Here is a 16,023-nt window from a genome sequence, read left to right as displayed (position 1 = left end):
GGATATGCAGCAGTGAGCAAGCAGACAAAAATATCCCACCCACATGGAGTTTCTGTCATCTCTCTGAGAAGAACTTATCCAGTCCTAAGAGATGAATGAAAGACACGTGGGACAGAGACGGAGTTGGTGAACCAGCTGCCCAAAGACCAAATCCAGCCTTTATGCTTAGCCCTTAGAGTACTAAAGGTGGGGGGTGGTGATTTCTAAAAATTGCCTTAGTGGCTAACATTTAAAAATTAAATGCTTTAACATTAAAAAAAAAAAGTATTTCTGATATCTATTTAGCAAAAAATAAAATAAAATAAAATAAAGAAGCAAACGTCTTGAAAAGCAGGACAAGCTGCTGGACGCACATTCTGGCCATCACTGGAATGGAGCTTTTCCAGCTCACCAAGTCCGCTCTTAACCCCCGTCCACCTCCCTTACTACATCTACCTCTCTAGCCCCCTCTGGGCATGTGACTCTGGTCTCTGGGACCAGGAGCCCTGCTGGCTTGGCCTCTGCCTTCCCCTTCTCCAGCATCTGTCTAGAATCCCAAAGCTCTGCACAGCTCAGTTTGAAAGTCAACATTCTAGATCAGAGAGTCTCAAACTACAGCACTGGTTCCCAGGCCTAGTTAGACAAAAGAATATGCACCTGGGTTGCATTATGAAAGTCCAGAGTCCAAGCTGAGCAGATGAATTAAATCAGAATCTCTGGTATTGGATCAGGCATCGGGAATGCTTAAAGTCCTCCAGGTGATCCTAATGTCTGGCCAGGGCTAATCACTGAACTACGGCCAACATGGAAATCACCTGGAGGGCTTGTTAAACTGAGACCACTGAGACACACCCTGGGAATTTCTAATTTAGTAGTTCTAGGGTGAGGCCCAAGAGTGTGATGCTGCTGGTCCGTGGACCACGCTGTAAGAGCCTCTGCTCTAGCTCACCTCTGAGTTCCTACATTAGTTTCCTATGGCTACTGTAATAAGTCATCCAAACATAGTGGCTTAAAACAGCATACATTTATTATCTTATGGTTCTGGAGGTCAGAAGTCTGAAATCAAGGTATTGGCAAGGCCGAGCTCCCTCAGAAGGCTCTTGAGAAGCATCCATTTCCTGCCTTGTCCAGCTCTAGAGCTGCATTTCTTTCATTCTTTGGTTCCTGGCCCCTTTCTCCACCTTCAAAACAAGCAGCATAGCATCTTGCTTCAGTGGTCACATTGCCTCATTCTGTGTCAAATGTACTCTGCCTGTCTCTTTTAATGACCCTTGTGGTTGTATTTAGGATCCACCCAAGTAATCCAGGATAATCCCCTCATTTTAAACTTCTTAATTTAATCACATGTACAATGTCCCATTTTCCATATAAGGTAACATGTACAGGTTCCAGGGATCAGGATCTGGATATCTGTAGGGGCTGCCACAGGTTACCTAGTTTTTCCACTAGGTAAACAGACCCATGAGTGTTTTGTTAAAGTGACATCAGAATCAAAGGCACAGGGATGTGTACTGTCTTCATTTGGGTTCCTTCTCAGAAGTGGAGCCTGAGACAAGGATTTGAGTGCAAGTAGTTTATTTGGGAGGTGATCTCAGAAGGGCAGTGGGGAAGTGAGACAGGGAAGAGAAGACAGTCAGTATGGAGTGTGTTCGGGAGCAGGTTACTGCTATGAGCAACTGGGGCTCAATTCTACTGGGGGCCTTAGGGAGACAGGCAGGGGACTGGGATATTTATCCATCAACTCCTGGGGATTTTCACCACTCTCTTCTTCCTGGTTACCCCAAACAACTTCCCATGGTTGGAGAAGTGCTCTGGCATAGACACAAGACCCTGTGGTGGGAAGCTGAAAGCATGAGCAGGATCGGCGAATGGGCGGGATTGATGAATATGGGCAGGGAAGTGTCCTCTGCTATAGATAGTGTGAGAGACCAGCTGTGTCCTGCTGGCCCTTACACAGTTCCTTGCCTCCATCACCCCTCTGGACAGTAACAGTTATAGCTCAGCAGCCCTTCCCTGCCAGGATGCAGAAGTTGGGATCCAGCGGGCCATGGAACCACCACTAAAAACACTAAAATTACCTTTCATTGAGTACTTTCTGGTCGCCAGATTCTTGACACATATTATATTTAATCTTCACAACAATGTCACAAGGTAGTCATTAGTACCCCTGTTTTACCAAAGAGGAAAGGAACATTCATAGAGGTTCAGTCACACGGTGTCTGGGTCAACATTCCACATCAGGACTTCTGACCCCAAACCATGACAAAGGCAGAATCGCAGAGTGGTTAGGAGTAGGGCCTCTGGTGCTGCACTGCTGGAGGTCAAATCCTGTGTTCCCTTAGCTTTGTGACCTTGGCAAATTACTCTGTTGGTGCCTCAGCTTCCTCGTCTATGAAATGGCTGTAAAAGCAGGTTTTCAATCCCAGAGAAGTTGTAAGGATTAAGTGGTCTAATTATGAGCATAAAGTACTTTCAATAGTGCCTGGCATACAATGTGTGATATATACATATTTTCTGTCATTCTTTCCAGAACCTCATGGTGTCTCTACACATGGCAAGAGGTCACGATCTTTTTCCATAATTAATTGTGTCAAAAGGCAAAAATCTCAAATACAACCCAAAGAACTTTTTGCTTAAAATATCCAGTGAGTTATGGCAAAAAAGAAGAGACTCAGCTTCCACCCACTTTGCATTTATAAACCAGCCCCTAAAGAAGGAACACGTTGCCCAGAGAAGGAGGCTTCTCGTGGTGACCGGCTTTCCCAGATGCTTTAAAAATACACCTGGCCCTCTTCCATCTCCCAGCCCAGGAGCATTTAGCTCCATTCAAGCCCGCACTTATCTCTCATGGCAACCAGCATAAACACAGGCATGGGGCGCGTGTTTGGGAGCTGGCGACAGCTGAAGGAGAGGCCTTGTGGCTGCTACAGGCTTTGCACCATCAACCAGCTGGGGGCTGCAAATAAAAAAAGAGAGGAAAGAAAAGAAGGAAGCATCAGTGTGAGTCGGGCAGGTTCCTCCCTCCCAGGCATCCCACACTTTGCTCACTCATCCTGTACCACTCTCCTCTTCCTATGGGTGTCTTTGAGAAGTTTGGAGAAGGCACCAGGAGCTTTCCTGCTGCTGTTGGGATTTCTCTCCTAGGACCATGCTCCACAGAGTACTTTCCAGGGGTTTCGGGCCTGGCATGGGGCTTCTTGGGGACCCAGGAAGACAGGGAATGGGGTGACATTGGCCATCCTACTTGGAGAGACTTTCCTGCCCACCTGCTCTTCTTACTTCACTAGGATTCCGGGTTTGTTCCAGTGTTTGGACTTGTCCCCTGTATGAGGGGACTGTCGGGTGGGTTATGATCGTGAGGAGTTGAAATTGGACTGCCCTTTGTGTCCAACAGGGCCCGCTTGGCTTCTGAGACCGTCCTTATTGGGATGGACCTCATGGAGTGGCCCCCAAAAGGTTTCCAGATTCTCCGTGGTCATCTAGAAATGAAATTCTCAACCACTGAGCAGTGTCCAGGACTTAGGGAGGCTCCAGGTGAGGAAACAATCTGTTTTCCTTCTGTCGATCTTCTCGAGAGCTGGGTGGAGCAAGGTCATGGTAGGGAACCATCATGGTGGAAAACACAGGAGTCCCCTGTCTCTACAGAGCAGCAGGGCCCTGCAGGAGCAGCATTGGTTGGGTGGTTTGTCCCCTCACTCTTCCTGTCTGCCAGTAGAAAGTGAGGATTGAAGGGCCGAGGTGACTTTAGGAACAATCTGGGCCGCAGAAATGCTTTCCCCAGAGTATCTGAGGGAAATGGTTTATTTGCCTTTCTTTTCTTTTCTTCTGTTACCTGAGTCCGCTGCTCTGGCCCTCACTTCCCTCTGCTGTGGAGTCCTGAGAATAAGAGTGCATTGACTGGACAGGCTTAGGAGCCGGCTGCCCTGGGCATGACTGCCAAGATTATTTTGTTCATGTCCAGTAGAAAGTCATATGGAGACATGTAGGCAGGGGGTTGGCCATTTGCCTGTTTACTTGTGTTTTTAGACAGACTTGCAGTGCAGTCCTTAGGAGTTCAGGTAAAATTAGGACACATCTGTAGTGTTGGACAAGTCATTTGCTCTCTTATAGGACCCAGTTTCCTCATCTGTAAAATTAAGAGGTGGACCAGACTTTAAATATCCTTTTAGACTTAGACTTGCCCTGACTTTGTGGCTAACATGCTGTTTGCAAATTTACAGAATTAGCACCCACACAAAGAAGGGGTCTTGGCGTGTGTTTCTCTTCTGAGCATTGGCACTGAGAACCCGTTATGTGAGAGTAAAAGGCATGGAGTTCCCATTCACACAGCTCTGGACTTGAGTGAGTCTCTGTAACCCATCAGCTGAGAGATCTTGGTCATGTGATCTTTGTTTTGGTTTCCTTCCTTCCTTCCTAACTTCCTTCCTCCCTCCCTCCCTCCCTCCCTCCCTCCCTTCCTCCCTTCCTCTCTCTTGCTCTCTTTCTCCCCTCCCCTCCCCTCCGTTCCCCTCCCTTCCTCTCCCCTCCCCTCCTGTCCCCTCCCATCCTGTCCCCTTCCCTCCTTGTCTCACCCTGTCACCAGGCTGGAGTGCTGTGGCAATCACGGCTCACTGCAGTCTCCACCTTCTGGGCTCAAGGGATCCTCCCACCTCAGCGCTCCTTCCAGTAGCTGGGATTACAGGCACATGCCACCATACCCAGCCAAATTTTGTATTTTTTGTAGAGACAGGGTTTTGCCATGTTGCCCAGGCTCGTCTTGAACTCCTGGGCTCAAATGATCCACCTGCCTTGGCTTCCCAAAGTGCTGGGATTATAGGCATGAGCCACTATGCCCAGCCACGGTTTAATTTCTTAATATTTCAGTTTCCACATCTGTAAAATGGAGATAGTAAGAGTCTCCATTTTAGATGGTGATGGGGATAAAATGAGCTAATACATACAGAGCTTTGCACTGCACCTGACGTACAGTTTGCTCTCAATTACTGGTTGCAACCATTATTCCAAATGGTGGAGAGAAACTAGAATTCAGCCACTTGCCTCCTCCTGGGATGCTTCATTCCACTATCATCCCATCTGCTTTTTTTTTTTTTTTTTTTTTTAGTTGGAGTCTCGCTCTGTCGCCCAGGCTAGACTGCAGTGGCACGAGCTTCGCTCACTGCAAGCTCCGCCTCCCGGGCTCATGCCATTCTCCTGCCTCAGCCTCCTGAGTAGCTGGGACTACAGGCACCCGCCACCACGCCTGGCTAATTTTTTTTTGTATTTTTAGTAGAGACAGGGTTTCACCGTGTTAAGCCAGGATAGTCTCGATCTCCTGACCTCATGATCCACCCACCTCGGCCTCCCAAAGTGCTGGGATTACAGGCATGAGCCACTGCGCCCGGCCCCATCTGCTCTTATTCAGTGCTGAAGATTCCAGTTTCAGAATTGAGAGTCTCCATCTAAAGCCTGAGGCTGAGTTGGGGACATCCCAGTGCACAGGCTATGGAACGGGAGGTCTGGGTTCAGAATCCAAACTCCACAGGACCTTGGATATCATAGAATCAATTTTCCTCACCTGGAAAAGGGGAATATACAATCCATAACGTCATTGCGAGGATCCAAGGAGAGAGCCTGGGAAGGGCGCAGCTCTGGGCCTGGGTCAGAGTATGTACTCAGGAATTACTGTTGTACTTTGAGGGGCAACATTTGACTTTCAGGACATGGGATGCTCACACCTGAGGACAACACCTTAGCCATTCTGAGTTCTCAGTAGAAAGGCCTGCTACCCAGCAAAGTTCATAGGCAGGAGCGCTTCCTTTGGCTGTGAAGGAGAAAGCTTCTCCCCTTCTAAGACAGGGGTGATCTTAGGAGGAAACCCTACAAGGCACTGCAATCCTGAGACTGTCCACTTTTTGGAAATTATGCAACTCTATGCAAAACCTATCAAGAAGACAAGCCACATAATGTATCCAGTTCATCTGCATCAGAACAGGCCCTCTGTCCACATGGCATCTGTCTTGCATGCTTCCTTTGAGGTGACAATGGTCATCAAGTCACCAGGCCTGCCTAGTGCAGGTCCTCCTGGGCAATCAGAGGAAAATGATTAAATATGAGATTTTCAAGTGGAATGCCAGCAAATAGTGGCTGATTTGACATAGATGCCCAATTTTCTGGCCATATACCCATCTGCTGCCGCTTTGCATTTTGCTCAATGTTTTTTTCTAATTGAAGCAATAAAATCCATTTGAGTTGATTAAGATCCTCCTTCTTCTTATAGTTATTATGTATGTAATTTTTTTATTTTTAGTAAAGACAGGGTCTAGCCATGTTGCCCAGGCTGGTCTTGAACTGCTGAGCTCAAGCGATTTGCCTGCCTCAGCCTCCCAAAGTGTTGGGATTACAGGCATGAACCACTACACCTGGCCTGCAGTGTGGTTTTAATTTTCATATAATGAAAATTATATACAATTTATAATATATAATTTAATTCTTATATAATGAATGAGACTGAAAATTTGCCCATTTTTCATCTGTCAGATGGGCAAAATTCAAAAGATGTAACATCACACTGTTGGTGAAGGTGTGTGGAAACAGACATTCTCATCCACTGCTCCTAGGAGGGGATGTGAATTGATGGGGGCTTTGTGGAATTATTTGATGAATAATTTGATGAATTATTCACTCGTCAAACCTGGCTTTCCATCTCTAGATTCATTACGACTATTACTTAATATACATAGCATTTGAGATACTTCCCCTCAATCAAATGACCAGTATTTGTTGTACTGCCTACAATATGCTTGGCTACTTGTTATACAGATGGTTGGAGTTTGTGTGAGAGCAAAGCAATCAAGACAAGGAGATAACTCATCTATGTTCAAGTAAGACTCTGCCATTTACCTGGGCTCTTATTTGAGCTTCAGTTTACTTATCTCAGAGCTGTTGTAGGCCGATGCTTAGCACATAGTGAGTGCTCAATACGTGTTGTTGAGAGTTGTGACAGCTGGTGTTGGCAGGCTACCTAAGGTAGTTTAAAGACTGTTTTTGTGTTCTGCTTTAGGCCACAAGAAAACACCAGAAAAAGTTACAAATGAATTAAGATTTAAATATAAAATGTGAAACTATAAAATTATTAGAAAAAACCTTGGGAATTTTTTTGGGTAACTTGGGTGTGTGGAAAAACCCAGAAACCATAAAAGAAAATAATTGTACATTAAATTCTGCTACATAAAAAAAATAATGTGTGGCAAAAGCAAACTCAAAAGGCCAAAACAAACTAGGGAAAATATTTGCAAGCCATATAATAAAGTGTTTCTTTCCTATATATAAGAAAAATAACGTAAGAGAAAAATTGACAACCCAATGAAAAAAATGGAAAAAGTATAAATGGCTTCAAAATGTTTGAAAATATTCTGTCTCATTTACTATATGAGAAATGAAAATTAAAGCCATGCTGAAGGCTAGGTGCAGTGGCTCACACCTGTAATCCCAGCACTTTGGGAGGCTGAGGCTAGCAGATCACTTGAGCCCAAGTGTTTGAGACCAGCTGGCCGACATGGCAAAACCCCATCTTACTAAAAAATACAAAAAATTAGTTAGGCGTGGTGGCACACACCTGTAGTCCCAGCTTCTTGGGAGGCTGAGGTGGGAGGATTGCTTAAGCTTGGGAGGTCAAGGCTGCAGTGAACTGTGACTGCACCACTGTACTCCAGCCTGGGCAACAGAGTGAGACCCACTTTTCACCTATCATATCAAGTAGGCAAAATTTGAGAGGTCGAACATCAGACTGTTGGCAAAGGTGTATGGAAACAGGCGCTCTCATCCACTGCTCCTAGGAGGGGACATGAATTGATGGGGGCTTTCTGGAGATCAATTAGGCAGTATGTGTAAAAATTACAAGTGCTCATACTTTTTGACTCAGTATTTTTATTTCTAGGAATTTATGTAATGGATAGTCTTACCTACATACACAAAGATGCATGTAGAAGGTTATTTAGTTACATTGTTTGCATCAGCAGATGTTTTCAAATCATCCAAATGCACATAAATAGGGGGCAGAGTGAACAGATTATGGTTCTTCCAAAGAAAGGGATATTATGCAGCCATAGAAAACAAAGTGGGGTGGGCATGGTGGCTCACGCCTGTAATCCTAGCACTTTGGGAGGGTGAGGTGGGAGGACCACTTGAGGCCAGGAATATGAGACCAGCCTGGGCAACATAGCAAGACCTCGTCTCTAAGAGAAAAAAAAAAAGAAAAGAAAACAATGTGCATGCATTTTATGTAGTTACAGAATAATTTCTCAGAAATACTGTGAAGAGCCTTGTGCACTGGTGTGTGCCTATAGTCCCAGCTACTCAGGAAACTGAGGAAGGAGGATCGCTTGAATCTAGAAGTTCTGGGCTATAGTGCACTATGATGATGGGATACCCACACCAAGTTTGGCATCACCACAGTGTCCTTCCAGGAGCAGGGTGCCCCATTGCTCTAGGAGGGGTGAACCCGCTCAGGTTAGAAACAGAGCAGGTCAAAACTCCTGTGCTGATCATTAGTGGGATTGGGCAGCATAATGAGATGTCGCTTAAACAAAATTACTGTGAAGAAACCAAGAGGGAGTACCATATGTATAATAGAATATTACAAGTAACCCTTTGAGTAAAAGGGGGAAAATATTATACCTACCTATTTGCTTGTATATGCATAAAATATTCCCAGAAGTATACATAGAAAACTAAGTAATGATTGATAATACATAATTGGAACTGGGTAGCTGAGGGAAAGGGATAGGAGAAAGAATTTTAATGTATACTTGTTTATATGTTTTGAGTTTTGAATCACATGCATGTATTACCTATTCTAAACAATTAAACAAAACACCATCTGTACAAAGTTCTACCTTTCATCTGGTGCACAAGATGGAATTTTTTGTCTTTAAAAGTCCTTAGTTCCAAAGCAGCAAGGAGAATTGAGATCTCAGGGAGTTTCCAGATTGGTAGAATCACAGGATTATAGTGCTACAAAAAGCCTAAGGTTTATCTTGCCAACTTGCTCAGTTGATAAGTGCTAGTGCTCAACTGAGTCCAAAGGGATCAGCCCTAGGTTCCCCAATTTCTGGAATCCAAGGGTTTTAGTGACTTTCAGACCAATGGGTAGAGATGCCAGTCTGTGCCAGTGGGCAGCCATGGGACTTCCAGGAACCCAGCCTCCCTCCTCCCCACCTGTTGTGGACCCTTGGACAATAGATCCTGGAGGTGGGGTTGGGGGTGCAGGGATGGATCTAGGGAAAGGAATAAGTGAGCCAGGTGGTTTTGAATTACAAGTGCCTATAGAGCTAAACTGTCACCATGGAAAAATGAAGCCATGGAAACGTAGCGGCTGGAAGCACAGGGTCTTCCCACGCAGTCACAGTTGTCAGCAGGTGTTGGAAATAACCCACCCTTTGGGCCCGATGCAGCTGGAAGGTTTTGTCTCTGACCTATGGCCAGATCTCCCGAATAATTCTACAAACTTGTCCTCCCCTGTCAAGCACTGGCAGAAGATTTAATAGCACCGGTTGATTTATGTTGGCTGCTATAATCAAATTCAGAGTCAAGGCACAGCCAGCCATGGAGAGGTTTCTTTATGATCCCTTGGCTCCTAATAGCATTGTCTCTGCCTTCCTCTCTACTTACCACATGCCATTTGGTCAAATTAGAACTTGAACTCAAAAAGCAGATACCTTTCTTTAGATAAGATCCAAAATAATTCTCTTGTCAGGGGAAAGGGGGATGGATTTCTTTCCTTGACTCTATGTGTGCAAAGGAGGTATTGTTGATATATGACTTATATAAAATAATGACCGATATGAGATGACAGATTTTCTTTCTTTTTTTTTTTTTTTTTTTGAGATGGAGTCTCGCTCTGTCGCCCAGGCTGGAGTGCAGTGGCGCAATCTCGGCTCACTGCAAGCTCCGCCTCCCGGGTTCACGCCATTCTCCTGCCTCAGCCTCTCCGAGTAGCTGGGACTACAGGCGCCCGCCACCACGCCCGGCTAATTTTTTTGTATTTTTTAGTAGAGACGGGGTTTCACCGTGGTCTCAATCTCCTGACCTCGTGATCCGCCCCCCTCGGCCTCCCAAAGTGCTGGGATTACAAGCATGAGCCAGTCGCCCGGCCGACAGATTTTCTTTCATCCTTGTAGTGAGGGTAGACTTTTCCTCCTCATGACATCTCTGTGGATTAGGGGTGGGAGACAGAAGAGAATAACCTTCTTATATTGTTTGCGGTGTTTCAACGACCTGCTCAAGGCCTCTCAATGAGTGGCTTCAGGTTCCTCTAGGTGGCGCTGGTGCCTTAGCTCTGTGCAGCTCCAGGGGCCCCTAGACATTTGCCAACAAGGGAGTTGGGCTGACCTACTCCCAACCCTAATCCTTGTGAACATATCTTCTGGTTCTCTGTTGCCTACCTAAAATTTTTAATGGTATTCTTTTTAAAATTAGGAACAATTTCAAACATTCAGAGAAAGTAAAGATAATTGTTCAGGGAACACCAGTATGTCCACTGTTTGGGGCTGAATTGTGTCTCCCCCAAATTCATGTTGAAGCCCCAATAATACCCAGTACCTTAGAATGTGACTGTATTTCTTTTGGTTTTGGTTTTGTTTTTTGAGATGGAGTCTTGCTGTGTTGCCCAGGCTGGAATGCAGTGGTGCAATCTCGGCTCACTGCAACCTTCAGTTTCCAGGTTCAAACGATTCTCCTGCCTCAGCCTCCCAAGTAGCTGGGATTACAGGCACCCACCACCACACCTGGCCAATTTTTGTATTTTTTAGTAGAGAAGGGGTTTCACCATGTTGGCCAGGCTGGTCTCCAACTCCTGACCGCAAGTGATCTACCTGCCTCGGCCTCCCAAAGCGCTGGGATTATAGGCGTGAGCCACCATGCCCAGCCAGAATGTGACTATATTTGGAGATGAGGTCTTTATAAAAGTGATTAAGTTAAGATAAGGCCATTAGAGTGGGCATTAATCCAACTTGACTGGTGTTCTTATAAGAAGAGGAAATCTGAACGCACAAAGAGACACGAAGGATGCGTTCTGAAGAGAGGCCACGTGAGGACATGGCAAGCAGGTGGCCATGCCCACGCCAAGGAGAGAGGCCTCAGGAGAAAACAAACCAGCCACACCTTGGTTTTGGCCTTCCAGCCTCAAGATCTATGAGAAACAAGTCTCTGTTGTTTAAGCCATTCAGTCTGTGGTACTTTGTTACCCCAGCCCTAGAAAACCAATACACGCATCGCATTGATTCTGCACTGGCTATCATTTTGCTGTAATCACTCTATCATATATCTGTTTATTAATCTTTTTTATTGATGGATTTCAAGTGAGTAGCAGATTTGTCACCCTCTTTGAAGAATAGAGTAGGGGAGATAAACCCATGTTTGATTGAAGACCACCAGCACACCTGGTTGAACCCTCTCTGTGGTTGGGATAATCAGAGATTGTTTACTCATGGGAGTTTACAAACCAGGAAACTGAAACCCAGAGATGAACAGTCAGTGGGTTTGATTGGAAAGATGTGATTCTGGGCTTTGGTAAGTGGTTCCAACCTTAGCTGGCTGAGGCGACACTTCTGGCTCCTTTGGGTGCCATTTCTTCTGAGGTTTCCTGCTCGTTTTCTCTAGGTGGTGGTGGTGGAGGAAGATCTCCACTATGTGCTGGTAACTGAACCTCCAGAAGTCTCTGGAGTCAGACATCCAGATTCAATCCTGGCCTACTGCCTACTGGTTGTGTTTGACCTTGGGTGCATCCCTTAATCTCCCTGAGCCTTACCTGAAAATGAGGAGTACTAATATATACCTTGTGGGGCTGTTGCGGGGATCAAAGGATTGAATGGGGGAACATCACGGAATGTGTCCCATTGTTGGCACCTCACTACTGGGTTAGGGCAATGCTATCTATCATCTATCAATGTTATCTGCTATAACAGGTAAGCATTTTAGTGGCTTATCCTAATCAAAATTTATTTTTTTCTCACCTAACAGTCCAGTGTCCCTGGTTGGGGGCAGTGCACCTCCATTCTGGCATTCAGGGGTGCAGGCCCTTTACATCCTGTGGCTCCACTGTCCCCCAGGAATTGAGTCTGTGCACCCAGGCAGAATTATTGGCAAGAATAATGACATGCCCCCATCTCTCTAAACTGCAGGGGGCTGGGAAATGCAGCTACTTCACAGGGCTCACTCTGGCCTATGGAAGAGGGAGCACACATTTTGAAGGGAATGTTAGCCTTTTCCACACAGCCCCAACTCAGAGAAGGTCCTCTGATGGGAAGTCAGTGGCTGGGAGTTAGTAGAGGAGGCAGCCAGCTAGCCCGGGAAACTGCCCCACCAGGCTAGAGCAGTGAGGACAGCAGGAAGGTTGGAAGTGGTTAGGAACCAGTGAGGCATCACCAAGGGTCAGGGTCAGATGACCATAGCAGGGCACCTCCTCCTAGGGCTGTGTGCAAGATGGCTTTGGAACTCTGACCCCAATTCTGTACTAGCTATGTGGTCCAGATCAAGTGACTTAACTTCTCCAAGAGTCATTTTTCTCCTCTGTAAAATGGAGATAATCAGCTGTGAGGGTTAAATGCAATAATGCCTGGGAAATGCTGAGCATGGGTCATCGTCATTTCATGATGTGGGCTTTCCCAAACAAGAGTCTGCAAGTATGCAGCGCAGGCAATGCTCCTTCCCTTCATCTCAGGGAGGATGATACTAACAAGTCATGGCCCTCTTTCCTCAGAGTCCTTCTTAACACAGCATTCCAGGAAACCTGTATTCATCAGTGCAAGTTAGGCCAGGCGTGGTGGCTCACACCTATAATCTTGGCAGTTTGGGAGGCCAAGGTGGGCAGATCACAGGAGGCCAGGAGTTCAAGCCCAGCCTGGGCAATATGGTGAGACCCCTGTCTCTATTAAAAATACAAAAAACAGCCAGGCGTGGTGTTTTTCCTGTAATTCCAGGTACTCCAGAGGCTGAGGCACTAGAATCTCTTGAACCGAGGAGGTGGAGGTTCCAGTGAGCCAGGATTGTGCTGCTGCACTCCAGCCTAGGTGACAGAGGGAGACTTTGTCTTAAAAAAAAAAAAAAAAAATTTTTAAAAGGCTGGGCACGGTGGCTCATGTCTGTAATCCCAGCACTTTGGGAGGCCGAGGCGGGTGGATCACCTGAGGTCAGGAGTTCAAGACCGGCCTGGCCAACACAGTGAAACCCTGTCTCTATTAAAAATAAAAAAAATCAGCCAGGCGTGGTGGCAGGTGCCTGTAATCCCAGCTACTTGGGAGGCTGAGGCAGGAGAATCGCTTGAATCTGAGAGGCAGAGGTTGCAGTGAACCGAGATCATGTCATTGCACTCCAGCCTAGGCAACAAGGCAAAACTCTGTCTCAAAAAAAAAAAAAAAAAAAAAAAAAAAAAAAAATCAGTGCAAATTAGCAGATGAGATGAAAACTCTTTGTCCCCAAGAGGTTAGTCTTTTATAAGACTCTCCTGAGTAAACAAAACCATTGGATCTAGAGGTGAGATTAAAGAAAAAATTATTCTGACACTGGTTAAAATGGTAAGGAAGACTTTATCCAAGACTATTGCAATAGGTTTAAAGACTGCTATTGTAATAGGACACAGACATCAACCTTAGCTCCATTACAACAAGGACAAGTGGGGAATTATAGCCAAGAAGCAGGTTGGGTGGGTCAGTGGATTAAAAACTACTAAGAAGAGACATCATGATAGGGGGATTTTGACTGAACCAACTTAACAGGATTCTTGCTGAAGGCAGACCAGGATGATCATTTCTCAAGGGTGGGGGAATTCTCTCTAAACTGACTTATCAAGATTCTGGCTATAACTGGACTCTGCAAGGATGGACACGGAAGCCCACGTTCAAGGCCTAGTCAAGAAGAGGGCTCAGGGGAACCTGACCAAAGCTTGGCCGAGGAAAGAATGGTTGTCAGTGGGAAGGTAGAATTCGGGTCCTCCTACCAATTTCTCTGCCCACCAAGGTTTTGGGATGGGACAGCGGACGTGAAGTGCTCCAGGGCTGGTGGGAGCCTTGGCACTGCCCCAGACAGAGAGATGTCTTTGCCTCTGGGTCCCTGGGAAGGGTGTGGGAGTTACCTATGCCACACAGGCTGTCTGTGAGGTAGTGGTGGGAGACACAGCAGGAGCAGCATGCAAAGCAGAATCCACTTAGGCCCCATCGGCAGGGAACAGGCCTGTGTGTAGCAGCAGCAGGGACAGGAGTGCCTGGAACAGCTCCCTGGGATGTCGTATTCCAGAAGAGGTCTCTAGCCTGGCTGATAAATCCCAGAGCTGCAATTAAGACAAAATACTGTGAATGTGACACCTGCTGACAGCTGCAGGAAGGCCCCGGAAACTTGTATTGTGAATTAGATTTTGCAGGCAGCTTTGCCGTGGTGAACTGGTGCCAGGCTAAGGCACCTGAGGGAACTTGAGGGCAAAGATTGCTCACCAAGGGGGAAGAGGGGAGATCCTTCACCCCTGTCTAAGAATCACTGATGTCTCAGGAATCACAGACCCTGATAGATGCCAAAGTTGGAAAGGGCTTAGAGCTCATCTGGTCCAAGGCTTTCATTGTACATCTAGAAAAATCCAGACCCACAGGGGAAATAGGTTGTCCTAGGTCACACAGTGAGTTAGTGCCAGGGCTAAAGACCAGGGCTCTTAATCCCAGGCTGGCACACTTGACTGGAGAGCAATTAAAAGTAGTTGAACATACATCCAGAAATTTGACTTAAATTCAATGGTGCATGCTTCGAAAGACAGAGACAATGCCAGAGAATGAGAAAAAGTGATGGACAGACAGACACAGAGACAGAGAGAGTAAGACAGACAGAAAAGAGAGTAGCAGAAGGAGAGAAACACAGAGAAGAGACAGAAGATATTCGTGAGCCTGAGCCATTAGGTTCAAATAGAGATTCAAACACCTGCCGAGTTGGACAGGACCCCAGCGATCATCTAGTCCAGCTACTTTTGTTTTTACAATAATGAAGCAAAGTACAGCTGAGTGGTTTACATATGTCAACCTTTTTAGAAAAAGTTTGATGCCATGTGGTTAAAAAAAACCAGTAAGTGTTTTGGTGTGAAAAGTGGCAAAACTTCCATCTCTGAAGGTTTGCAAAATGAAATTTGAAAAATGAAGAGCTGCAAGAATATGACTCAGAATAGAGAAAGTCAGGAAAATGTGATGCAGATACTTCTGCAACTCTCTAGGACTCAGGACTGAGGACTCCCTGGCCTTATTGCTACTTTCTCTGAGGTGTTAGACCCAGTTTCTGAGAAGGACAAAGGGGAATTCCCCAGAGAAGGAACACAGCCTAAGCCTCACCTCCCACTCCTCCCATCTTGATACAGCAAGTCTCTGCTTTCAAGTATCAGCTCAAATCCCACCTCTTCCAGGAATTGTTCCTTGATATCTCACTTGGACCCTCTCCCCCTCAACTGTTACCCATTTCTTCCTTCTATAAATCCCTTCAGGCATCCCTGCCCTATGTTAGCCACTCTTCTTTTTTACCTTATGCAACAGTTATCCAAGAATATGTCGATAAGAGGGCCCTTATTCGGTGCCAGGAATTCCAAAAGCTGTAGCTCTAATCCTCACAGCAAACTATCAAAGTCGGTTTTGCACGCCCACTTTTTAAGTAAGAAAGCTTAGACTCCGAAAGAATGAATAACTTCCTCAAGGTCACACAGCTACTAAGTGGCAAAACCAGGACTTAAGCCCAACTTGGATGACTCCAGGGCCAGTACTCTTCCCGTGACACTGAACAACACATTCCAAGGGCAGGAACTGTGTCTAGTCATTGTATCTTGCACAATTTGGTACTTACTGTGTTTCTGAATGAATAAAACAGTAAATGAATGAATGAACATAAGTGTCCTTTCTTTGGAAGGTTATAGTGCAGGGCTTGGCAAACTACAGCCTGTGGGCTGAATCCAGCCTGCCTCCTATATTTGTGTAAACTTTTACAAAACATGGCCACCCTCATTCCTTTATGTATTGTCTATGGCTGCTTTCCTGTACAATGGCAAAG

At 45.9% G+C, this 16,023-nt stretch overlaps 1 protein-coding gene across 15 annotated transcripts in view; it reads left to right on the top strand.

Moving 5' to 3' along the window:
* Nucleotides 1-16,023, top strand: part of COLQ (collagen like tail subunit of asymmetric acetylcholinesterase) — a 116,593-nt gene that overhangs the window by 42,518 nt on the left and 58,052 nt on the right. The window lies entirely within an intron of this gene.

Source organism: Symphalangus syndactylus, chromosome 10 (assembly GCF_028878055.3).
Source record: "Symphalangus syndactylus isolate Jambi chromosome 10, NHGRI_mSymSyn1-v2.1_pri, whole genome shotgun sequence".
NCBI lineage: Eukaryota > Metazoa > Chordata > Mammalia > Primates > Hylobatidae > Symphalangus > Symphalangus syndactylus.
The sequence above is the reverse complement of the archived record's forward strand: the minus strand, read 5'-3'. Positions and strand labels throughout refer to the sequence as shown.